The sequence below is a fragment of the Fukomys damarensis genome, unplaced genomic scaffold, assembly GCF_012274545.1.
Source record: "Fukomys damarensis isolate Sample0158 unplaced genomic scaffold, DMR_v1.0_HiC HiC_scaffold_14, whole genome shotgun sequence".
Classification (NCBI taxonomy): Eukaryota; Metazoa; Chordata; class Mammalia; order Rodentia; family Bathyergidae; genus Fukomys; species Fukomys damarensis.
This window is the reverse complement of record NW_022900926.1, coordinates 38,504,660-38,528,234: the sequence shown is the minus strand read 5'-3', so window position 1 is coordinate 38,528,234 and position 23,575 is coordinate 38,504,660. Positions and strand designations below refer to the sequence as shown.

Sequence of the window (23,575 nt, the reverse complement as noted above, 5' to 3'; positions counted from 1 at the left end):
ACTTCTGACAATTTTCCAAGCTAGAAGTCTAAGATCAAGGTGCTAGAAGATTCAAAGTCTGTTGAGGGCTACTTCCTGACTCAGTGCCTAACATAGCATTGTTGTCAACACATGGGAAAAGAAGGCTGTATTGCTCTCTGGGGTCTCTTTAGGAAGAGCAGTAGTCCCAATAACAAACATTGTGCCTTCATGGCCTAATCCCCCAGAGATCTCACCTTCTCATACCATCACTATGATGGTTTGGGTTTCAACATGAGTTTTGGGGCACACAAATATTCAGTGCATTGCACGTATGGATATGTACTGATGCATAGTTAATATAAGAGTTTTTTCAAATTAGTAGAAATGAAAAGTAAAAGATGGAAAATTACATGACTTTCAATCCTGGAGAAGAGACTTGTCAATGACCCCTCCAAGTGGGAGTAGTGTATGAAGCTCTTTGTGTAGAAACTCACTAAGGGGTGCCAACTGAAGAGAAGGCTCTCAAAAATCAGATAGACAATGTAATGACCTGTGAATGTCACCCATCCCCTTATCCAGCATACTGTTTACTAATCTTTAGTGGGAAAAATGATCGTGAATGATCATGTTAGCAGGGAAGAATAGCCTGTGGCCTCAACAGTAAATCTTTCACCAATCTTTTTCATTGTTTTTTTGTTTTGTTTTGTTTTGTTTTTAGTACTGGGGATCGAACTTGGGTCCTTGTGCTTGCAAGGCAGGCGGTGGAACCACTGAGCTAAATCCCCGGCCCATCACCAGTCTCTTAACTGGTTAAAACTTTACTGATCTTCCAACCTGCCAGTAGCTGAAGCCATCTGAGCTACATTATGGCACCATTCCTAGAAGGAAGATCCAGTCACCTATGACAGGTTGATGACAGTTGCACTCTTTCTTCCCTGTATTCTGTATTTCTTGTATTCTGCACTTACTCTTTCTTTTCTTTCCTGTATTCTGTCCTTACCAGAGTACAGTTTTCTAATACAATTTTGCCTTTCCTGCACAGTTTTGCTATCGTAGGCTCACACAACCATCCAAGTCTGAAGAATGCTGGGGACTCACTGTCATGGTATTCCCACAATATATTACAGCTACTCAGGATGATTTTTCCCAAGCAAAAGAAGTGCAGCAATGGGATAACACCCATGAATTCACTTATTTTGCCACATTCAGGAGCTGCTTGCCTTATGGAAGTTTGGAATGGCCTATTGAAGACTATGTTAAAGTTCCAGCTGGAAACCATACTGTGTTAAGTTTGGAATGTTGTATAAAAGATTTAATAGTACTTTTTGAACTAACAATCAATATGTGGTACTGAGTTAATTTGCAATGCTGCATAGCAAATGACTATACACTTGATAAGTAAACACAACATTTATTTATTACCACAGTTTTTTTAGGTAAGAACTCTGGCCACAACTTAACTGTTCTCCATAAGGTTGCAACCAAGGTGAGGGTTGAGTCTGGGATCTTATCTGAAACTCATGCTCATTGCTTTGTTGGCAGTGTTTCTTTACACCTGTAGTCCTCATGGTAATGTGCTTCTGTATGCCAACAAGTGAAAACAAATCCGCCCTCAAGACCTGTCCAAGTACCGTGACCTGATACATACAATTTAAAGGAGGAAAGGTTTAATTTGTCTCACATTTTGGGAGGATCCAGTCCATAGCTAGCTGGTGTCAAGTCAGAAACACCATGCTGAAAGGGAATGGTGGATGATTTGTGGCAGCCAGGAGAAAGAAAAGAAGAGCCAAGAAAAAGTATCCAACCTTCCAAGTCATGCCTCCAGATACCTACCTCCAATCAGGTTTACTTCCTTCAGCATATTCATATACTGAACTTATCAGTGGATGAATCTACTGGAGAAAATTGGGTCCCAACTACCCAATTGCCTTCCAAAAGCTCTACCTCTGCTCATATGAGACTTTGAGGGGGCATGTTAGATTTGAACTATAACACTTTATATAAAGGACCCATCCTCCAAAAAATCTAAGTTCACCCATGGATTTTTTTTTTTTTTTTTTTTTTTTTTTTTAATAGTTGAGACTGACCTGGCACTCACTATGTGGCCAAGGCTGGTCTCGAACCACCCATAGATTCTTGATTAACTTCAAATCTTTTATTAGGTACTTAAATTATGTAAGCAAAAGTTTTTTGCCTTCCTCATATAATATAACCTAATCATGGCTTTGGCATTGTTATAGTCACATGTCCATCCACACTCTTAAAGAGAAGGGCTATTTTAGATCTATGACTGTTAAGGTGTCATCTACTCTGGATGATGTGGAGTTTCTGTGTCCTGGAGAGGAAAGGATGTCTAGGCAGATTTCTGCTTGAGGCAGAGACTGTGGCTCCTAATCAGCATGGGGGAACAGACATTATGATTTTTGGAGATTTTTTACCAGCAACAAATTGTCAAAGACAGAAAATTGTAACCCTAGAGCCTGAAGAAGATAAAATGCAGAAAAAAATATATTTGGATACTCGACAGTAAAATTACCTAACAATTTTCTTTTTTAAATTAAAAGAAAACTGGTGATAGATATTAATGCCTGTTTGTCTCTATATATACCTATTTCTATATTCTTCTTAACTAAATAATTTTGCTCAATCTTTCACAAATAGTACTCAAGGAGACCTTTTCTAATATGCTATGTACCCCAAGTGGTTGAGCGGGACAAGTTTACCTCAGCAGACTCCCTCAGCTGACACCTGAATAGTTCTCAGTTGTGTAACTGAGCTTCTATATTCATTTCTCATGCATTCTATGAAAAGGTTTTATTTTATAGCATCAGGAAGATCTTGACAATAAGCTCCTTTTTTAATTTGAAACCTACTGATGAGAAATCCAAAATTAGTGGATTTTGTGTTACTTGTGTAGGATCTTGAATATATCATTGTTTTGTTTTTGCTTTTTAAGACATTATTCATTTAGATCAGATTTAGGCTTAAAACAAAACTGAAGGGAAGGTGCACAGATTTCCCCAGATTTCCCTTCTTCTCACATATGCCCAGGTATGTCCACTATCACGTCTCCTACCAGAGAAGTAGCTCTGTACAACCAATGAAACTACAGTGAGACACAGTGTCATCCAAAGTCTACAGTCTACATTCAGGCTCACTCTTGGTATTGAACACTCTATACATTTGGACTAATATGTAATGACACATATGCTCCATGAAGTAGCATACCCAGTAGTTTCACTCTCTTAAAGAGTATTTGTGCTCACCTTTAGTACATCAGTTTTAACGTCAATTAAAAACATTTTCCTCAGAAAGTACCAGGCTGGGAATGAACACATTGTATCCATTTGGGAGTCAACAAAAGAAGAACAGGCAATTGGTAACAGAATCAGATTGCTTTTAGATGGTTTGTTGCATAGTGTTGTCACATCTAACCACATTTGCTATTCCTGCAGCCTCATTTCTAAGCATGTATTTCTCTGACTTCCTAGCAAACACAAATGATCTCTGACTCAGAGAACTTACCCTATTCTAGCCTATTCACTACTAGGAAGGTCATGCCGTCATTCAGAAGAGTTACATTTTTCCAATTATCTCAAAAACAATGGCTCATCCCAGAAGAGCAATTTTGGGAGGAACAAAATAAATCAAGTAATGTGAATCAGTCCTAGAAGTAAGAAAATGGGAGAGTTTGATGCAACACCCAGCATCCTCTCAGTCTCCATTTGGATCTTTCTTTCCCATGCCCTTAAAGTCCCATTCGTACTTTTTTTTTTTTTTTTTTTTACAGATTTCATCATACGAAGGCATCAAAGAAATAAGACTTCCTCTCCAATCACCTGATGTCGTCCCTACCCAGTAGGCACCCAAAGGCAACATTTGTGATCAGAAACAAATGGTTTTATCAATCATGAGTGAAGCCAGAGCCAACAAAAGATACAGGGATTGTTTGCCATCTTGAGGTGACTGACTTTCCTATAATAACTCAACTATTTGTGAGGCAAATCCGTTTCCCAACATCTTCTCAAAGGGTACTTACTCACACAAAACAATCATGGTTTCCATGGAGAGACACACATTTATAATAAAAGTCCCAAGCCTCTACCTGAGTATTTAAACATTTTCCAGGTGGAAAGTGGCCATGACATGCATACAGTCCTTACATGACATTTCCAATCCTCCCTCAGGATATATTGTGCAAAAGAGGTTGGCTGGCTGACTTTTCTCCAACAGCTCCAAAGGAGCTCCATGAAATTCTTGTGAGCCTACAGGCTAGCTGTTACACTAATCAACCTAAGCTTTGGATCCTGCCAGCTGGCCAAGGCAGCCTGCTGGCATATGGGCAATGTTAAACTGGTTCAAATCCTTCTCAGGCTTAGAGGGATGCAGACCACTAAAGCTCCATAAATTAGAGGCTGATCACACTCATTTGATTTGGGCCTTCGCCAGCCCAGCATTCTGGTCTATCCCATCTCCAGTTGGTTTGACTTGGTACATTTTCTAAAAGCAAGGGCCGGGTATCCAGCCCTGCCAAGCTGAATGCCATTTCCATTTGGGATGGAAATTAGCAATTCAAATGTAATACTACTCTAAATCTTTCAGAATCATTTGTAAAGATAACCTTTCTGTAAAGCTAGGTGATTCTAACTATAGTTTCATGCTTATTGTAATATTCAATGAATGTTAATGGACTTTTTAAAATCTATAATACTTTATATTAATGGTAGATGGATGGTCTATTTTAGACCTAACTGGTGAACACACCGACTCTTAAGCTGAGTAAAATATGACCAAGATGATTCAAGTAAAGAAGTCAATTATCACAAGACTATCTCTCAAGACCCAAACTGTACAGATTAGATACTTGTTTCATGAAGCTGATGTCAATAAGCCTATATGTGTGTGTTTAGTAATCACATGAGCAGATGGATTCTCTAACATTAGCTTCCACAGTCCATGAAAGGAAGGCTAGGATTTCTGTAAAATTGCTTAGCCATTATGATCTTTAATTTAAAAGAAGAGCCTCAGACACCACTATCTCTAGAAATTTTTGGATCTAAATGAGCTGAAATACCAAAGAGTGTATTGACCATTCTTGTTCCAAGACTTGAAATCAATAAACTCTCCAAATCTAATAGTTTTAGTAAGAGAACTGTTCAATCATTCACTCACAGAAACAAGGGTGCATGTAGTTAGAGTCCAGAGTGAATTAAAAGAAATTAAATCAACACTGTTCATTTTGCTGAGGACTGCCTGCAAAAATGAGAGAAATGAATTCAAGGTTGAAGACAATATCCAAACTTACTTACTAAGACATTCTGCCTTCCTATAGAACTCTAGTGCATACCAATAAAATACAATCCATATTGAGTCTCCAATGTTTTATCCACATTTATACTACCATGACACTGACTGTGGTTAAGGGGGATACAGGATTACTGGAACACCAGCAATAAAAACTGAAAACTGAAACTTAAAACTTAGTACTATTTAAATTAGCACCAAAATACATGAATTGTCCAGTGAAAGGATTAATGATTTTCAGGATCTGGGAAGACAGGAGGATGAACAGGTAGCGAACAGAAAATTTAGAGCAGTACAACAGTAGATATATGCAGTTATACATTTATCAAAATCTACAGAATGCACAGCTCTAAGAATTCATCTCAAAGTAAACAATGAACTTTGGGTGGTAATAATGTGTCAGTGTAGGTCTGCCCTGTAACAAATGCTCCCTTCTCATGACAAAAGTTTATATTGAGATAGGTTGTGTCTATGTAAAGGTGACAGGTATATGGAAATTCTCTATATTTTCCACTCAGTCTTACTGAAAACTCAAAACTGTTCTACACAATGTATTTTTTTAAAAAATCTTTACACACTTATATGGGTAAGTTAAAATAAAATGAGAAAACAAATGAAGTTAAAATGTAGAAACAGAAAAAGAAAAATCAATCCATAGGTCAGTTAAATACTGGATTCCATTCTATAATCTTCCTTCAAAGGAAAACTGCAAAGACATAAAACGGATGAGTGGATGACAGAGAGAGTGGAGTCTAGAGAATTACTGACTATAAAGAGGCATAGAAAAATTTTAGAGTAATACAGTTGTTCAAATTTCTACTATTATGTTGTTACATGGCTGTGCACATTTACCAAAACTCAGTAAGAATGTGAATTTTTACCCTGTGTAAATAATATCATCTATTTTATTTGAGTGATAAAAGAAACATAAAGCAGAGACTGAAAATCATCATTAGAATGCAGATGTACTGCTATCTCTTTAGCTTCTAGTGGTTCCACTAACCTCATATGTATGAATGTAATAATGCACACAAGGAAGAGGTACTTCACTGAAATTTAGAACTTGAAGGTCTTAGTGATCAAACATCCCCATTCCTTATCATTGTAAGGCATACTGGGCTTATTCTGGGGTATGGATCAGCTAATGACCTGACTGTTCCAGTAGCCTCTCAGCTGCTCTCCTTCCTAGCTTTTTTGTCTCAGTCCAGCAGTTGGTAAGTTGTACCAACTGTGATAACATACTTCCTTTCCCCCAAACTTCCCAGTGCCTTTTCATCTGTATTGGAGCAAAAAATAGAGGCCATATATTTTTTAAAAATGGTCTTTCATTATTATGCCCCCTTTTGTTTGTCGGACTTCATTTCCTACAACTCTCCTTCACTCCTTCTATTACAGGGTTCTTGGACTTATTGCTGTGCCTCTGTCTCTTTAAATCTGATTCCTCTCCTAGAATACTCCACCCCTGACAATACCATGACTCTCTAGCTCTCAGTTTCTCTGGGTCTTGATTCAAATGTTGCCTAAGTTAGATAGTGCTATTAAAATTGTAACACTTCATTCTGCATCATTTCTATCTCCTTAGAATTTATCAGCTTCTATATACTGTATATTTTACATAATATATATTGCTAGATCCTGCCCCCCAAAATATAAGCCCCTTGGGAGGGGAACAATGAATAAGAGATTCTCCAATATAGCACAACCATGGTTTAATGAAAGGCTGTAACCCACTGGCAGCCAGTTTCCCCACCACACCCGCACAGTATTAACTCTCAAATAAATAGTGAATGCATTTTGTTCTCATTTTGTATTCATTTCTATCATGGAAATTGTGCTGGATCTACCCTGATGCTATCTCACAGATGACTAGTTTATGGGGCTGCAGGTTTCTGCACACTGAGAAGCCACAGTTGAATCTCACCAACAATAGTGATAATCTGCCAGAGGTCCTGGGCTTCATACTGACTGAGTGAAATATTAGGTGTCTCCTTTGGGGATGGGTTAGAACACTCCTCTTGGGAAGGTAACTGCAGATATCCCATGCTAAGAAAAAGAAACCCCAAATTCAAATACCTCTTCCCATAGTGCAGAGTCCTTACGGGAAAGTATTTGCACCAGCCAAAAGTGACCTTTCCCAACTCCTTCTGCACATCCAGGGAGTACCATATGCATGGTCACTGCCAAAGAAGCAGAAGTGTGTGGATCCCCAGCAAGCCAAGGCTTGAAAAGTTGGTATGCACATTATTTATTCTCCTTCCCCTTTATTGGCCAGTGACCAGGCCCCAGATGATAGTAAATCTGCAAGCTTTGAGCAGCTTTCAATTCTAAATCACTGAAATCTGGCTGGGACCATCAACCTACAATTATACAAGGGCAGACAAATGCTTATTGTGATTTGCACTAAAATGTGGGGACTTATTTGTTGTAGCTACTTTTATTATTCTAATAGCCTCTCTCCTACTGATACTCTCCCAAGTTGTTTTATCATTGCCTGTGTTAACATCCCCTAAATATCACCCCAGTGTACACACACACACACACACACACACACACATGTGCATTTGCCTCTAAAGACTGTCAAGTTACTTTTAATGAACATTAAGATCTGCTCCAAGTTGATTTTCTCTGGCAACAGATATATAGAAGATGCACAGTATTCTTTGATTGATGATGATGAAGATGAAGGAGAATGATGCTCAGCTCCCACTTAAAGCATGTCTTAGCTGAGACTGTTATAAAAATAACAAACCCAAGATACCTAATAAATAGCATTTAGCTGTTACTGTTCTAACAGCTGGAGATCCAAGGTCAGGGTGCCAACATGGACTATTCTGAACTCATTCTAGGTTACAGACCACTGACTACGCATGTCCTCACATGGTGAAACAAGGATGGAAGACCTATTTGAGTCATTTATCAGAGCACTGCTATCGTTTGTTTATCGGGACTCTCCTCATGATCTAAACACTCTTAAAGGCTCTGCTTCTTAATGCCATTGTCTGAGGGTTAGGATGTCAACATAGGGTTTGGGGAAAAATAAATTGCTATTCAGACCGTAATAACGATGGTGGAGGTGATGATGATTTGTCTTATGACAGTGACTGACACCTGTTTTAATCAACACGTATACATTAGTATTCAAAGTTACTGCAAAGTGCTCTGTGAAGAATAAAAGAAAATCTGAGATCCAGGGAGCGATAGGAAACCCTGGAGGAGGAGCAGGAATCAGCCAGTGGTGGGTCTGCGTGTCTGAATTGAAGGCTCAGATTTGACATTAAGCACTTACATGCTTCAGGTTCCTTGATATGGCTTGTGTCTAGGTGTCCCTGCAAAATCCTCATGCAGCCATAGGTTGGGATTTTCAGAGGTGGCTGGATCTAAAGTGTAATGCTGGGATTAAGTGTGTGATGCCTGGCTTGATTCAAATGCGGTACTAGAATTAAGGGTGCCCACTCCGTGTGTATTACCCTCCCTAATGAGGGTCTCCTGGATAGGATATAAGGGACAGAAAGAGAGTAGCTTGCTGCTGTCATCACTTGCTGCCTTGCTACTTCACTGCTTTTCTGTTTTTTCCTCTGCCATGCCCCTCTGCCAAGCTACCCTGCCTTGTAGCCAGCCAAGTGTGAACTGAAAGGTCTACAAACTCTGAGCTACAATAAATTTTTCCCCCCTTTACTTTGGGTGTCAGGTCTTTTGCCTCAGCAATGAGAAAAGTAATTAACACATTCCTCTACTGCAATGTTTACACCCAGAGATGTCTTCCCTAGCCATCACCCTGTGTAAATATCTTTGAAAGAAAGTTTGTCTTCTTCCCGTTGTAATTCCTTTTCATTCCTGTCTTCTCCACTAAGGTGTAAACTTCCGCACTGCAGAGATTTTATCCCACTGATTTAACAAATATTCTTGTGATCAAGTAGATCCTCTGTACCAGGCTAGGCACTCAATAAACGATTGTTGAATAAACAAATGGTGATGTGTTTATGGCAAGTTTCTGGCTCCAAAGCATCTTCCTAGACCTAGGTGTCCCTAAAAGCATTCACTCAAGTGGGAAGTAATCCCACCAACCTTAAAGCTGGGATCTTATTTCCCAACATTGAGAGGACAGCTCTATAATTTACATGGGCATTTTCAAATTTTTCTAGTTAATTTCTCTATACAGAGAAGCAATTATATTGAGTGAATGCCATCCTGCCTTGCCAGAATAAGCAGACCTTAGCCATCCTTCCCTCAAGCCTGGAGGGCATGGTAGATATCATGGCATAAAGATCTACCTGCATAGTTTCTCAGAGTTGGGAAGCACATCATTTAGCACAGTAATAATGAGGTTTTAATAAAACTTTGTATGCCTACCCTCAGGAGATTCACTCATTACATCCAAGGTACTTCCATCCCACCAAAAGGCATTGGCATCATAAGTTCCTCTTTTAGAATGAGGAAAAGTACTCCTGCTTTGTAATGCTCTTTGGACTAGAAATGAATGTATTATCCTAACACTAATGCACCATTTCCCACATCCTTTTCTGAGTCAAGATGATTATTTAGTAAACAATGAATTGATTAAGGAATTTAAGGAGAATAAATCTCAGACACTGACCGGAGAAGTAAAAAAATAAATAAATAAATAACAGATCTTGTCTTTTTCTCTAGAATATTTAGTCAAGTGTGTTAAATCTGAATCCCCTTTGGAAGGCAAAATGTACATTATCTGACTCTTACAAATAAAATAAATAAAACTATTTGAGAGTCCATCTGGAATTCATAGGTAAAGAACCTGTCTCCATTGAAAGAAACTGTCTGGGAATCTGTTGCTAAAAACCCTCCAGGCCTTGGGTAGGGCAGGGAACCTCAGCAGCACAAATTCTACAGGGTATCTAACTAACTATAACTCAAGCAACCCCTGCTTAATTTTAGCACAGCAGCAGTGATACAGATTTTAGAAGAAAATCTTTAATATTATGAGACTATCACTTTGCTTTTTATCTGTTAATTCACAGGTCATAAAGCTTGGGTAAAATAATTCATTATAACCAAATTTCTGAGAGATTGATCTATAAACCAAAATATCAATGTATCTGTCAATAATATAAGTTACAGCTTAAGAAATAGGAGATATCTGTTGGATAATTAATAGACTTCTTTCTTAGAATTCAAACCTTTCAAAAATTTTATTTACAAACCACATTTTTAATTTTACTTAATTTATTTAATGTAATATATTCTTAAGTAATTTCTCTAGGAATTAAAACCATAGAAATTATCTGGCATGTTTTTGTGACATGAAGCTAACAATTGTCAAAGTCAATGGCAGCATTAATTAATCATAGTGCTTACTAATCCCCATAAAGCTACTAGATGCATTGGTAAATACAGGCAACCAATGCAGCCAATGGAATAAAAACAAATAAAAATCAGTTTATAGTTAATAAAAGTTTTCTAAATGCCTTGGTCAATATAAATGTCTCTCTTGAAAAAAATCATTTCTGGATTTATGAAATTTCTATAAAAATGATTTCTTTTTAAACAGCACACACAGAACACCCCGTATTTCTAACAAATGCATGCAATTCTTCTAGTCATGTCCTGTGTGTTGGCAAATTAGTCAAGAAAATGTACTTAAATGGATGCACATTGAGATGATATTCTTAAGTGGAATAAATACAGCACACTGTAAATACCGAATAGTTTCTCTGATGTGAGAAACTGAAAGTGTAAATAAGGATCAAAAGGTATAATAGATAATGTGAAATAGAAAAAAGTATGCAACAGGGAAGGGGAAATGTGAGGGGTAGGGGAAAGGAAAGAAGGGAATGGAATTAATATGAGATAAGGAAAAAATGGAAACAAAATCTTTGTAAATAGGGAGGGGTGGAGGGGTTGAAGAGAGGGTGAGGGAACGGGGAAAATATGAACCAAGATATATCATGTAGAGGTACAAATTCCCAATGATGAATGTCACATTGTACACCTAAAGTGCACCAATAAAATTAATTTTAAAAAGACAGAAAATGCTACAAGTTTATTTGAAAAGATGAAAGTCATTTGCCTCCAGTGCCATTATCAATTAAAGTTGCAATGCTGATAGGCACAGATCTTGGCACTAAATTCATCTGTCTAACAATAGGAGATCTGCTTTTGCTTAGCTGTAAGCATGTAAATATAGATTTTTCTTCATAAATTGTGTTTCCACTGTGATATTTGAAAATGAAAGTCATTTGCCTCCAGTGCCATTATCAATTAAAGTTGCAATGCTGATAGGCACAGATCTTGGCACTAAATTCATCTGTCTAACAATAGGAGATCTGCTTTTGCTTAGCTGTAAGCATGTAAATATAGATTTTTCTTCATAAATTGTGTTTCCACTGTGAAATCTGACGTTGGATTTTCAATGCAGAACAATTTAAAGATGTTATAAGCAGAAGTGGATTTGATATATCTGAAAGCATAAAAACAGGTTATTTTAAAGGTAGTTCAGTGCCTATCTGAAGCTAATGTATCTCAGTATTCTCTTTGCCCAGGTCATAGAGACAGTCTATAGAAAGACCTGGGAGATTTTCCAAAAGACAAAACATTTAGATTATAGTAGAATAAAAATACTGATAACATGGATTTACTGAAAATCATATCAGTCATCATTTTATGTCACTGCTACAAGCTAAGCACAATTTTGGTCTAGAATAGATATTGTTAGATGATAGTACACATGCAGTATTGTATGTTTTTATTGTTCTTATGTCACACAGGAAGAAACAGAAGCTTGGGGTGGCTTATAACGTACTCCACTGGCAAAGTTAGAAAAGTCAGAATTTATCCCTCATTTATGAACTGGAGATACACTGCTCTCTTTAATTCCTCCACTGTCTGACCCTTTCAAAATAAAGGAATAGGCCAGGTGTGGTGGCACACACCTGTAATCCCAGCACTCAGGAGGCTGAGGCAGGAGGATTGCTGTGAGTTCGAGACCAGTCTGGGCTACATAGTGAGTTCCAGGTCAGTCTCAACTACATGTGAGACCCTGTCTCAGAAATTAAAAATATATACTAAAGGAAGAAAATTAACAAAATTGAACATACTACGTAAGATATAAATTACTGTGAGTGGTAGAAATGAACTTTCCAGGGTCTCTTGAGTAGTACAAAACAATCAAGATGAGAGGTAGTGACTGACCACGGCAGTGGATTTCTGCTTTTCAGTGGGCCAATTTCAGTGGGCCACCATTATGAAGTGGGGACAAACACTGAAAATTATGCATGTCACTTAATCTCAAACTTCAAGTTGGTGAGAGTTTTTTCATTGTGTCCTTGTAGACCAGGATGTGAGTAGCATGTGAGCAAGTGAAGTTTATCTTGTATTTACAGCCATTCCCCATAGCTGGTACAACCACTTGATCCTTTCCTCCTGTCAGATCAGCAGCTGCATTATATTCTCATAGGAGCATGAACCCTACTATGAATTGCATGTTCGAGGGATCTAGAGTTAGATCTATTGGAATCTAATGCCTGATGACTTGAGGTGGAGCTGAAGCAGTGTTGCCAGCACTGGGGAGTGGTTGCAAATGCAGATTAATATTAGAGAGGTCTGATTGCACAGAGACCACAATAAATAGAGTGATTTCAGACTAATAAAAACCTATCCATGAGGGGCAATTAAGCTTCATCTAGTGGCAGGCTTTATAGTGGCAAGAAACTTGATGTGCTTTATTTGTATAGCTCAATTCTGACACTTAATTTCAGCATGTGCATGGTCTTCCCATTTTTTCATTTACTATTTCTGTCTTTAACTCTTTCCCACACTGTGCATTTGTCTTAGCCACAGTTTTAGTAAGCCCACAAGTTAACCCTAATGAAAAGGAATAAAAATCTAATATTAATAGTGATATTCCTTGATAAGGGGGAATGACCCAAAAATAGGATATCAAAAGACTAAGACTGTCAGCCAAGAAAGCTGTATTTGAAAGAATATACCAAGGGCTGGGGATTTAAGCCCTTGAGGCAGTGGCACCATGCCTTCCGCACAAGTGCAAGCTCCTCAATGCCAGGTACAAAAAAAAAAATAAATGAAAATACCAAGAGTCTTCTTAAATTGTGGGTCATTGCCAAAAATAGTTTACATTTTTCAAGCCTACTTTGTATAATATATTGTGACCAGCTAGCCAACAAAGCAATGAAACCTTCAAAATTGTTTGACATCATGGACACCAAGTAGAGCCATTTATTTTAGAAAAATAGTATGGGCAGCACATTTTAGTGACAAAGAATGCTCTATGAACTTAATATGTCATTTTAGGAGAGGGTGACAACTGTGTTCAAATAGGCAGATAAATTAACTGCATTTGAAGTCCGACTAGAATTCTAGGGCAACAAATGAACATTAGTATCTTTGACATATTTCAAACAGCAGCAATTTTGAAAGAAAAAGGTGTATGATCATCTATCTCAGCTTTCAAAGAGTTTGGGTATTATTTCAAATAAGAAAAGACAACAAAGCAGGGAAGGAATTGCTCTGTGACACATTTTTAATATGCCAAGAGAGTTGTAATTGTTCTTGCCAGAAGAGGATCAAGTGCTGGAGATTACAAATGACTGTGACCTTAACAGTATGTTTCAGACAATTTCAAATCACCATATGTATTCTGGATTTAAGTCAAGGTGGAATATCCTGAGAATGGAAAAAGAGCCTTAAAAGCCTGCTTCCATTTCCAACATTCCATCTTTATGAAGCAGGGTTTTCTACAGTGATGGCAACCAGAAGGAGAACATGGAAAGCACTGTACATAAACTACACTGTTACTCTCTTCTATGACACCCAGATGGAACCTCTAGGCACAGGAAAAGAAGCTTAGAGCTTTCTCTAATTCTGCATGATGGTGATTTCTATAATTACTTCATTATATTTTACACTGTAGCAATCATAGAAATAAAGTGTACAATAAAGGTAAGGCACTTGAATCATTTGAAAGCTAGCACCCTTGCCCCAGTCCATGGATAATATGTCTTTCACCAAGCCAGTCCCCAGTGCCAAAAAGTTGGGAACTGCTAATGTAAACCATTCAAAAAGAACTAACAATTGATAACATGTACAGACAATTGAATTTTGATGGAGGGTAATGTAAAATGAATGATAGACTAAAGTATAAAGATTAAGTCTATAGAATATATAGAAGAAAATAGTGAGGAATTTATGTGAGTATATAAAGATTTATTAGGTGTGACACCAGTAACGAAAGTCTATACAACTAAAAAACAAGTTGGATTGAATTCAAATATAAAACTTCTATTATTCATAGACAGTGTGAAGAAAATGAAAATTCAAGCCACAGACACACATAAAATGTTTGTAAATACATCAATATGATAAAATGTTATCTAGAATGTGTACATATAGAATTCTTACTACACAATAATAAGATAAATTCCCAATGAAGACTAGCAAGATATTTGAAGCACTTAACCTGAACTGCATATAAAAATAGTTCACACATCTGGGAAAAACACTTGACATCTTCATTCATCAAGAAAATGCAAATTAGGACCTCAGTGAGATAGCACAACACACAAGCCAGAATAGTCAAAATTGGAAAGACTTGACAAGTTAGTTTTGGTGAGGCAGATAGCACAACTGGAGCTCTTACACACAGCTTGTGAGAGTGTAAAATGATATAAGACAGGGAGCAGTGGGAACAAAAGATGAGAAAGACCAACAGACCGACCAAAGCCGTGCTCCACTGCACCTAGCATCCAGCACCTGCTTTCCACTGCTGCTGCCGGTGCCACGATGTCCCAAAGAAAGGCTGAAGGGGATGCCAAAGGTGATAAAGCCAAGTTGAAGGATGAACCACAGAGAAGGTCTGCAAGGCTGTCTGCTAACCCAGCTCCTGCAAAGTCAGAGCTCAAGCCTCCCTGCAAAGAAGGGAGAGAAGGTACCCAAAGGGGAAAGGGGGAAAGCTGATGTCGGCAAGGATGGAAATAACCCTGCAGAAAATGGAGATGTCAAGACAGACCAGGCATTAAGAACTGAAGGTGCTAGAGATGCCAAGTGTGTGCATTTTTGATAACTGTGTACTTCTGGTGACTGTACAGTTTGAAATGCTATTTTTAATCAAGTTTTATGAAAATGCATATTTTTGCTTTACTTTTTTAAAAGCTATGCTGTTAGCACACAGCATTCATTGTTTTTTGGGAAGGATCTTATGTCATTAGTATGGTTTTTCCAAAGTTGGATTGATGTGGCGAAAGCACCTTTACCAGCTAGTTTTAAGAGGCCTCCTCTTGGCTCCCAGGAGAAGGAAAACTTCTAGTTCATTTTTTTTTTTTTTGGCCCTCCTTTGCTCTGCCATCAGTATAGAATTAACTCCCTTAAGCCCAGAGACCTACTGAGACCTGACTCCCAAAAATGGATGTTACCAGTGTATGAAGCATTCTGGATTTGCTAGTGATGTTGCGATGCTGTCCCATAAAAGAAATGATTTACTTTTGTAGATTGTGGATCTTCAGATTGATAATTCTACCACTTTCATTTCATTTTCTAAAAGTCAGTGTCGGCTTGTGAAAAGTTGTTAAACAACCTGCTAAATGTAAAGTGTCAACTTTCACTCCAAATTTTCAGAGCATCCAGTGAAAACTTCATTGGATTTTATAGTGGCTTTCTGATTTTTTCTGATTTTTATAGTGCCTTCCAAGAAGGCAGTTTGAAAGTTATTGTAAACTATTTACAATTGTGTGACTATTTCCTGCCTGAAATACCATGATTCTTTATGAAAAGTAATTTTAATAAAGCTGAATACAGTTTGGCTTGGAAAAAAAATGATATAAGTTAAGAGTAGTGGAACACTTCTTAAAAATCCTAGCCCTCTGGGAGGCTGAGTCAAAATAATTGCAAGTTCAAGCCCCGCCTAGGGAACTTAGGAACTTAGTGCAACCCTGTGTCCAAAACAAACAAACAAACAAAAAATCAAAAAGTCTAAGAATATAGTTCAGTACAAAGGCCTGGCTTCAATTTCAGCTAACTAAAGAAAAAAGACATTGCAAACATTTTAGAAAGCTTTGTGACAGTTCTTTATCAAGTCCTCTGATTCAATCATTCCTCTCCTAAATATTTAACAAAGAAAAATAAAATGTATGCTTTCACAAAGACTTTGAAATAAGTATTTATAATAGATTTTCTTATATATCCATAAGAACAAAACCCCTGTCCATAGTCAGGTGAATGGATTAACAATGTATGGCATATCCACATATGTAACAGTTCTCAACACCCAATAACATGAATGAATATCAAAGCCTTACACTTTGTGAAATCCAAATATAAAATAAGATATGCTGCAATTATATTTGTATGAATTGGCAGAATAAGCAAAACTAATTTGGTTCAGAGAAAGAACACATGTCAGTGTCTGCTACCAATCAGAGGTAGAAAGGGAATGGAGAGCAAAGCAATACAAACATTTTAGGAACAGAAACACTCTATCCCTTGACTGTACTTATCCTTACTCTGATTAATATATTTTCCAAAGTCATCAAGCTGTATCACTAAAATGGATGTGGTTCCTTGAATATAAACTAAAACCATAATAAATTCTAAGGATTACTGCAGTTATAATTTCTCTTATCAGGTTATCAAAAATTAAAAAGCTTGATTACACAATTTTCTGGGATTTCAGGAAAACAGACACTTCCATACACTGATAGCTGAAATGAAAATTGGTTCATGAAATATTTAGCAAATTCACTTAGTGTTGATCTTATGACTTAACAATTCTAATTCTAAAAACATCTGACAACACACCTCAACATATATATGAAGAAAGGTTTTTGCTACATCGTTGTTTGTAATAGCAGATATTACAAACAACAAAATTCTCATACACAAAAGCTGAAAAAATTATAGACCTTCAGCAGGGCATACTATGCAGGTTTAAAAGATAATAAAAACATCTGTAGGAACTTCCTTGAAAGATTTTTCCAAGATATATTTCAGAGTAAAAGTAAAGCATAGATTAGTGTATTTTGTGACTTTCTGTATTAGGAGAACAATGAAAATAAATATATATTCACTTACACATAAGGAAATATAGGATGTATAAACAAAATAACAAATAAGAAGTAGGCCCAGCAAAGTATAGAAGGGATGGAAACTGACATCTATTATACTCTTTTGCACAGTGTAATTATAAATTTACCATATGCAAAAAAATAAAGTCAAATATGATCCTAAATCAAAAACATAAATAAACCTCCTTGTTACATTCCAAATAGAGGTTATGACCACCCTGAGTAGGGGAAAGAGCTGACCCATGAAACTTGTAGACACTTTATTATATATCTTTAGGCTGAACAGAAAAAGTACATGAAAACAAATACTGGTTTCTACTTATAAGAAATTTATTTTCTTTTGCAGAGGAATGAGGTGAGAATTCTGATACTATCATCTTTCAGTTTTAAGATTGGGCAAATAATTAAATAGATTTCAGGGTTGACAGTATGGCTGAGAGGTAGAGCACATGCTTGCTATTGATTTGGTCATCAGCTCACAAAACACAAAAATACCTAGATCAAAGAGATAGATATGGATATAGATAGGTAGGGAATAAATAAAGCCAGAATTTTCAGAGTCAGGTTGAATGAAAAAAGAAAACTGATGGATTGGACTTGGAGGAATCAATATGAATGCAAGATTAGCTAGGTAAACACAATTATAAGTATAAATATTAATATGAACATGTACGATAGATAGATAGATAGATAGATAGATAGATAGATAGATAGATAGATAGATGTAGAGATATGTTTCATGACTAATCCATTTAAAGGAACCATAACCAAAGCCATGCAACAATGATGAAAACCTTAGTACTCAAATCTCAGTTTTCAAATACCATTCTCTACTTAAAGAAATCAGGGCTTTTAGATAAAATACAGATTCCAGCCTGATGCTAGAAATGACAAAATGAGAGTAGAACATATTGTTATATGAAAACAAGAGTGTTCAAGAATTAGTCCATTTGAAGTGGCTTTTACTGCTAAACCACATACTAAATTTCTATTCAATGTTTTTCTGGAGATTCTAGCTAGTGTAAAAAAGCAATAAAAGTAAAAATATTCAACATATTGAAAAGAATGTTTGGTAAGAAGTATTTATTACCCTGCCTGAAGAGCCTGCCATCACCATCCAGGAGACCAGCCTGGCATATGGCCTGAGCCACTACCCCAGGAGGCCACCACTGCTGGGGTCCAGACCTGGAGTGACAGCAGAAAGGCCACCATTCTGAGCCCAGGAAGATGACTCAGCGGTGAACAGCAGAGAGAGCCCCTCCTAGGCTTGTTGAGAATTGAAGCTCACTAAGAGCAAAGAGAATCACTCCAATAAGAAGTTAGTAGACCACAGTGGCAGGTGAATCATTGGGGTCAGCATCTCCTGTTACAATCTGGACTCCCTTGGGAGGAAGAGCAGGTCAAATGTGGAACAGAATCATGCAGAGTTCAAACCTGAAGTTCTGGAAGCTCAATTCCAGCTTTCTAGCCAAAAAACCAGCCTGAATTTCAGTAGACTACTCCACAGATATCTGTATGTAGTCCATATTGTCCACAGGTGATGGCAGAGACTTGCCTTGAAAGAAACATTCTTTTCTTTTCTTTGTCTCCTTCCTCTTCTTCCTCCTCTTCCTCTTCCTCCTCCTCTTCTTCTTCCCTTTTCTCCTATTCCTCTTTCTCCACCACCTCCTTCTTCATTGCTTGACTTTCTTGTTCCTGCTTTTCCCACTTTGTATTTTCTCAATTGTTTCCATGTTTATGATTGTGAGCTCTGTTTCGAGTTTCCCTGTTGCTGTTAATTAGTTTTACTCTTGTTTTTGTTCTTTTGCTCTCTTTTTCTTCTTCCCTCACCAGTTTCCCAAAGTTTGCATGATATGCCTATATTCTCTATCCTTACCACTTACCATTCCCTCTCCTTCTAGTTCTCTATCCACCCCCTAACTCCTTCTGAGTCTTCTTCCCAGAGGATAAATTAACTATTTTGAAAAGAGTATTTACTGCAAACATATTTATCGTTGGTTCTAGATTCTGATATATAGCCACAAGTCTAGTTCATGGGGCTAAAGGTGACAGATTAATAATTACCACAATTTGTGAATTTCTAAGTTGTGTTTGATGCCTTTGTTGATGCTAATTTTACTATTCTGAATAAGGTGATATGATTGTTCTAGTTAGTGATTCTTCCAGATATACCAAAACTGAAATTTTCTTTTTTTTTCTCTCCATCTTTACCAAAACTAAGGATCACTACAGACTCAAAGATCAACCCAGGAACTAAATAAAAAATGTCAACAACAAAAAAATAAAAATCGGAAAACACTTAACAAGATGCAAACCCAGACTGCCAACTCACTAAAGACAAATCTAGGAGGCAATGAGGTGAAAAAACCCAAAAGTCAAAGACCTAGTCTCCCTGAAATGAAAATAAGGGAAATAATGAAATGAATGAAGCAAGCTCTAGAAAAATTCAAAGGAAAAATAATTTCCCAGACAACTATAGAGTTGGAGACCAAAATGCAAGACATGCTTATAGATTCTAAAACAGAAACAGACAAAAAAGTAGAGGAACTCAGGAACATGATAAAAAACATAAAGAAATAAATAAATATGAGATTAACTCAAACAGACATCCAGATTAAAAACTCTACTGAAAGTACATAAGGTGAAGACAGAATATCAAATATAGAAGCCAGGAATGCAGTTAGCAACTATGGAAAAAGAGACTTCTTAAAAATAGCAAGGGAGAGCCAGGAGGGCCTGCTTGGGCCCCGACCTCAGGCTGGCTAACCCCACCCTCACGTCCTGGACTTCTGCCATCACTCCAGCACCAGGAAGGTAGCCATGTGGGCACCCCAGAACCCCCCTCCCCCCACACTCTTACATATCCCGATTGTGCCAATCTTTGGAGCCACTCTGCAGAGGCAGAGGTGGTCATAAAGGATATTTTTCTGAGTTCCCAACTTTGAACATCTTTAAAGAAATGGCATGGGAAACCTGTAGTAGAACTGTGTGGAGTTCAACTGTTCAGGAGATCGGGGAACTCAGTCTGGGCCTGCAGGCCTAGATCAGTCTGCCTCATGGGGTTCTGCCATCAGCTAGCTGAGATCAGGGGTCCTGCGTCTCAGTTCTGTCTGAGACTCCATCCTAAATGGTAAATATACTATATTGAAAAGTTTGTTAACTGCAGACATGCTTTGGACTGCTTCTTGAATTCAGTTTAATTCACATAGTTTAAGGATGGTGGACTAGTGACTATCACAGGTGGTCAGTTTCCAAGTTGTGCTTGATCATATTGTGCTGCTGATTGTAACAGTTGGGATAAAGGATTGTGGTTAATTTGATGAGCTGTTTTCTGATGTTATGAAGATAAGAATGTCTATGGGCTGTCAGAGACCCAGAAGCTAGGGTGCAACTATATCAGGAAGATTTGGGTAATAACCAGAGATTAAACCAAGGACAGCCCAACAACAAAAATAAAAATGAGAAAACACTTAAGCAAGACACAAAGACAGACTTCCAGTTCACCAATGGCAAACAGTAAGGCAAACAAGGATGAAAAGGTTGATAGTAAACAACCAGGACATCCTGAACCCACAGCACAGGAAGTAACAAAACAGAACAATTAGGCTCTAGAAAAATTCAAAACAGAAATGATTGCTCAGATAACCATAGAAATGGTGAGCAAAATGAAAGTCATGATTCGAGAATCTAGAACAGAGACTGACAAAAAAACAGATAAGCTCAGGATGATGATAGAAGCCATGAAGGCCCAGCATAAGAAAGAAACGGAAACAATAAATGCCCAACATAGGAAAGAAATGGAATCCACAAAACAGATTCAAACAGATATCCAGGAGATTAAACACTCCATTGAAAGTGTATGCAACAGAATAAAAGAATGCAAAGATAGAATATCAGATATAGAAGATAGGATTGCAGTCAATGCCCATGAAAAGAGAGGTCTCTTAAAAGCAGTAGGGAATCATGAGAAATTGATCCAACAACTCCTAGATGATGCAAAGAAGAATAACATAAGATAGGAATCCACGAAGTAGCAGAAGAAAATACAAATGACTTAAAAAATCTGTTTACAGAATTAATGACAGAAAACTTTCCAAAAAGAGGGGGGAATTTGACATTGACATTCAGATAACTGAAGCATATAGGACCCCAACTAGCCACAATAAAAAAAATCTACACCTAGACATATAATAATCAAGATCCCAGAAACCCAACAGAAGAACAAAATACTACAAGCAGTAAGAGAAAAGAAACAAATCACATGCAAAGGAAAGCCCATCAGAATCACAGAAGACTTTTCAACACAAACCCACAGGTCAAGGAGAGACTGGAGTGAGGTACTTCAAGTACTAAAAGAAAACAACCTCCAACCTAGACTGATGCATCTTGCAAAACTCTCTTTCAAAATGGATGGAGAAATAAGATAATTCCATGACAAAGAATACCTGAGAAACTACATGAATACGAAACCAGCACTCCAAGCAATTCTAAAGAATATCCTAGAAAAAAACAATGAAGGTCATAACACCATGAGGCCCAACAGAGCAAATCAAATAGGCAAGGCAAGAAATTAAAAAGAGAAGGTGAAAAAGTAAAAAGAGTCAACAAAAAGCCAATAACATGACAATAATAAGTCATACATATTAGTTATAACCATCAATGTCAATTGCCTCAACTCCCCAATCAAGAGAAATAGACTGGCACAATCGATTAAGAAGCAAGCTCCAACAATATATTGTACACAACAAACATGCCTAGTGCAAAAAGAAGCCCATAGACTGAAAGTGAAAGGATGAAAAACAATTCTCCATGTGATGGGAGCCCAGAAAAAAGCAGGGTTAGCAATCTTACTTGCAGACAAAGTAAATTTCAAACCAAAACTCATTAAGAGAGACAAAGAAGGCCACTACATCCTTGTAAAGGGAACAATTTAAGAGAAAGAGATGACAGTCATAAACATATATGCACCAAATATTAATTCCCTCAACTATATAAAAGAAATATTAATTAACATGAAAAACCAAAAAAGCACTAATACAATTGTAGTGGGGGATCTTATTACCTCACTTTCACAAATAGACAGATCATCTAGGCAAGAAAAAAAAAAATCAACAATGAAATACTAGAACTGAACCAAGCTTTGAAAACATGGACTTAATAGATGTCTATAGAGTGCTCCACCCCACAAAATCAGAATATACATTATTTTCAGCTGCACATGGGTCATTCTCCAAGATAGATCACATACTAGCTCACAGAACAGGTTTGAATAAATGCAAAAGAATTGAAGTTATTCCCTGTATATTATCAGATCATAGTGCAATCAAGCTGGAGATGAATAGCACAAGAAACCATAGGAACTTCACAAACACATGGAAATTGAATAACACTCTCCTGAGCAATCAATGGATCACAGATGAAATTAAAGAAGAAATCAGACAGTTTTTACACATAAATGAAAATGCTAATATAACATACAGGAATCTATGGGACACAATGTAAGCAGTTCTATGGGGGAAAATTCACAGTACTGAATGCCCACACTAGGAAAAGACAGTGAGCTCAAATAAACAATCTAATGATGAACCTTAGACTCCTAGAAAAACAAGAGCAAGAAAAAACCCAAAACTTGAACAAAAGATGAAATTATTAAGGAAAGAACAGAAATCAAAGCAATGGAAACTAAGAAAACAATACAAAAATGAATGAATCAAAGAGTTGTTTTTTTGAAAGAATAAATAAAATTGATAAACCCTTAGCTAACCTTATCAAAAAAAGTAAAGAAAAGGCTGAGATCCGTGCAAGTAGGAATGAAAAAGGTGAAGTCACAACAGATCCACCAGAATCCAGAGGATAATCAATACCTACTTTGAGAACTTATACTTTAACAAAATGGAAAACACAGAAGAAATGGGCAGATTTCTAGATATTTATGAATTACCAAAGTTGAACAAAGAAGATAAAAACATTTTAAACACCCAAATTACAATCAGTGAAATTGAAAATGTAATTTAAAATTTACCAACAAAGAAAAGCCCAGGTCCTGATGGATTCACAGCTGAATTTTTCAAGACATTTAGAGAAGAACTACTGTCATTACTCTTCAAACTTTTCAATGAAATTGAAAGGGAAGCAATACTTCCAAACTCATTCCTGGAAGCTAGTATCACTTTGATTCCCAAACCAGGGAAAGACGCAACTAAAAAACAGAACTATAGTCCAATCTCATTAATGAAAATACATGCAAAAATCCTTAATAAGAT

At 37.1% G+C, this 23,575-nt stretch overlaps 1 pseudogene; it reads left to right on the top strand.

Annotated features, from left to right (window-relative positions):
• The first annotated feature begins 15,036 nt into the window (after positions 1-15,036).
• On the top strand, positions 15,037-15,313 carry LOC104852779 (annotated as a pseudogene).
• Positions 15,314-23,575: the final 8,262 nt, after the last annotated feature.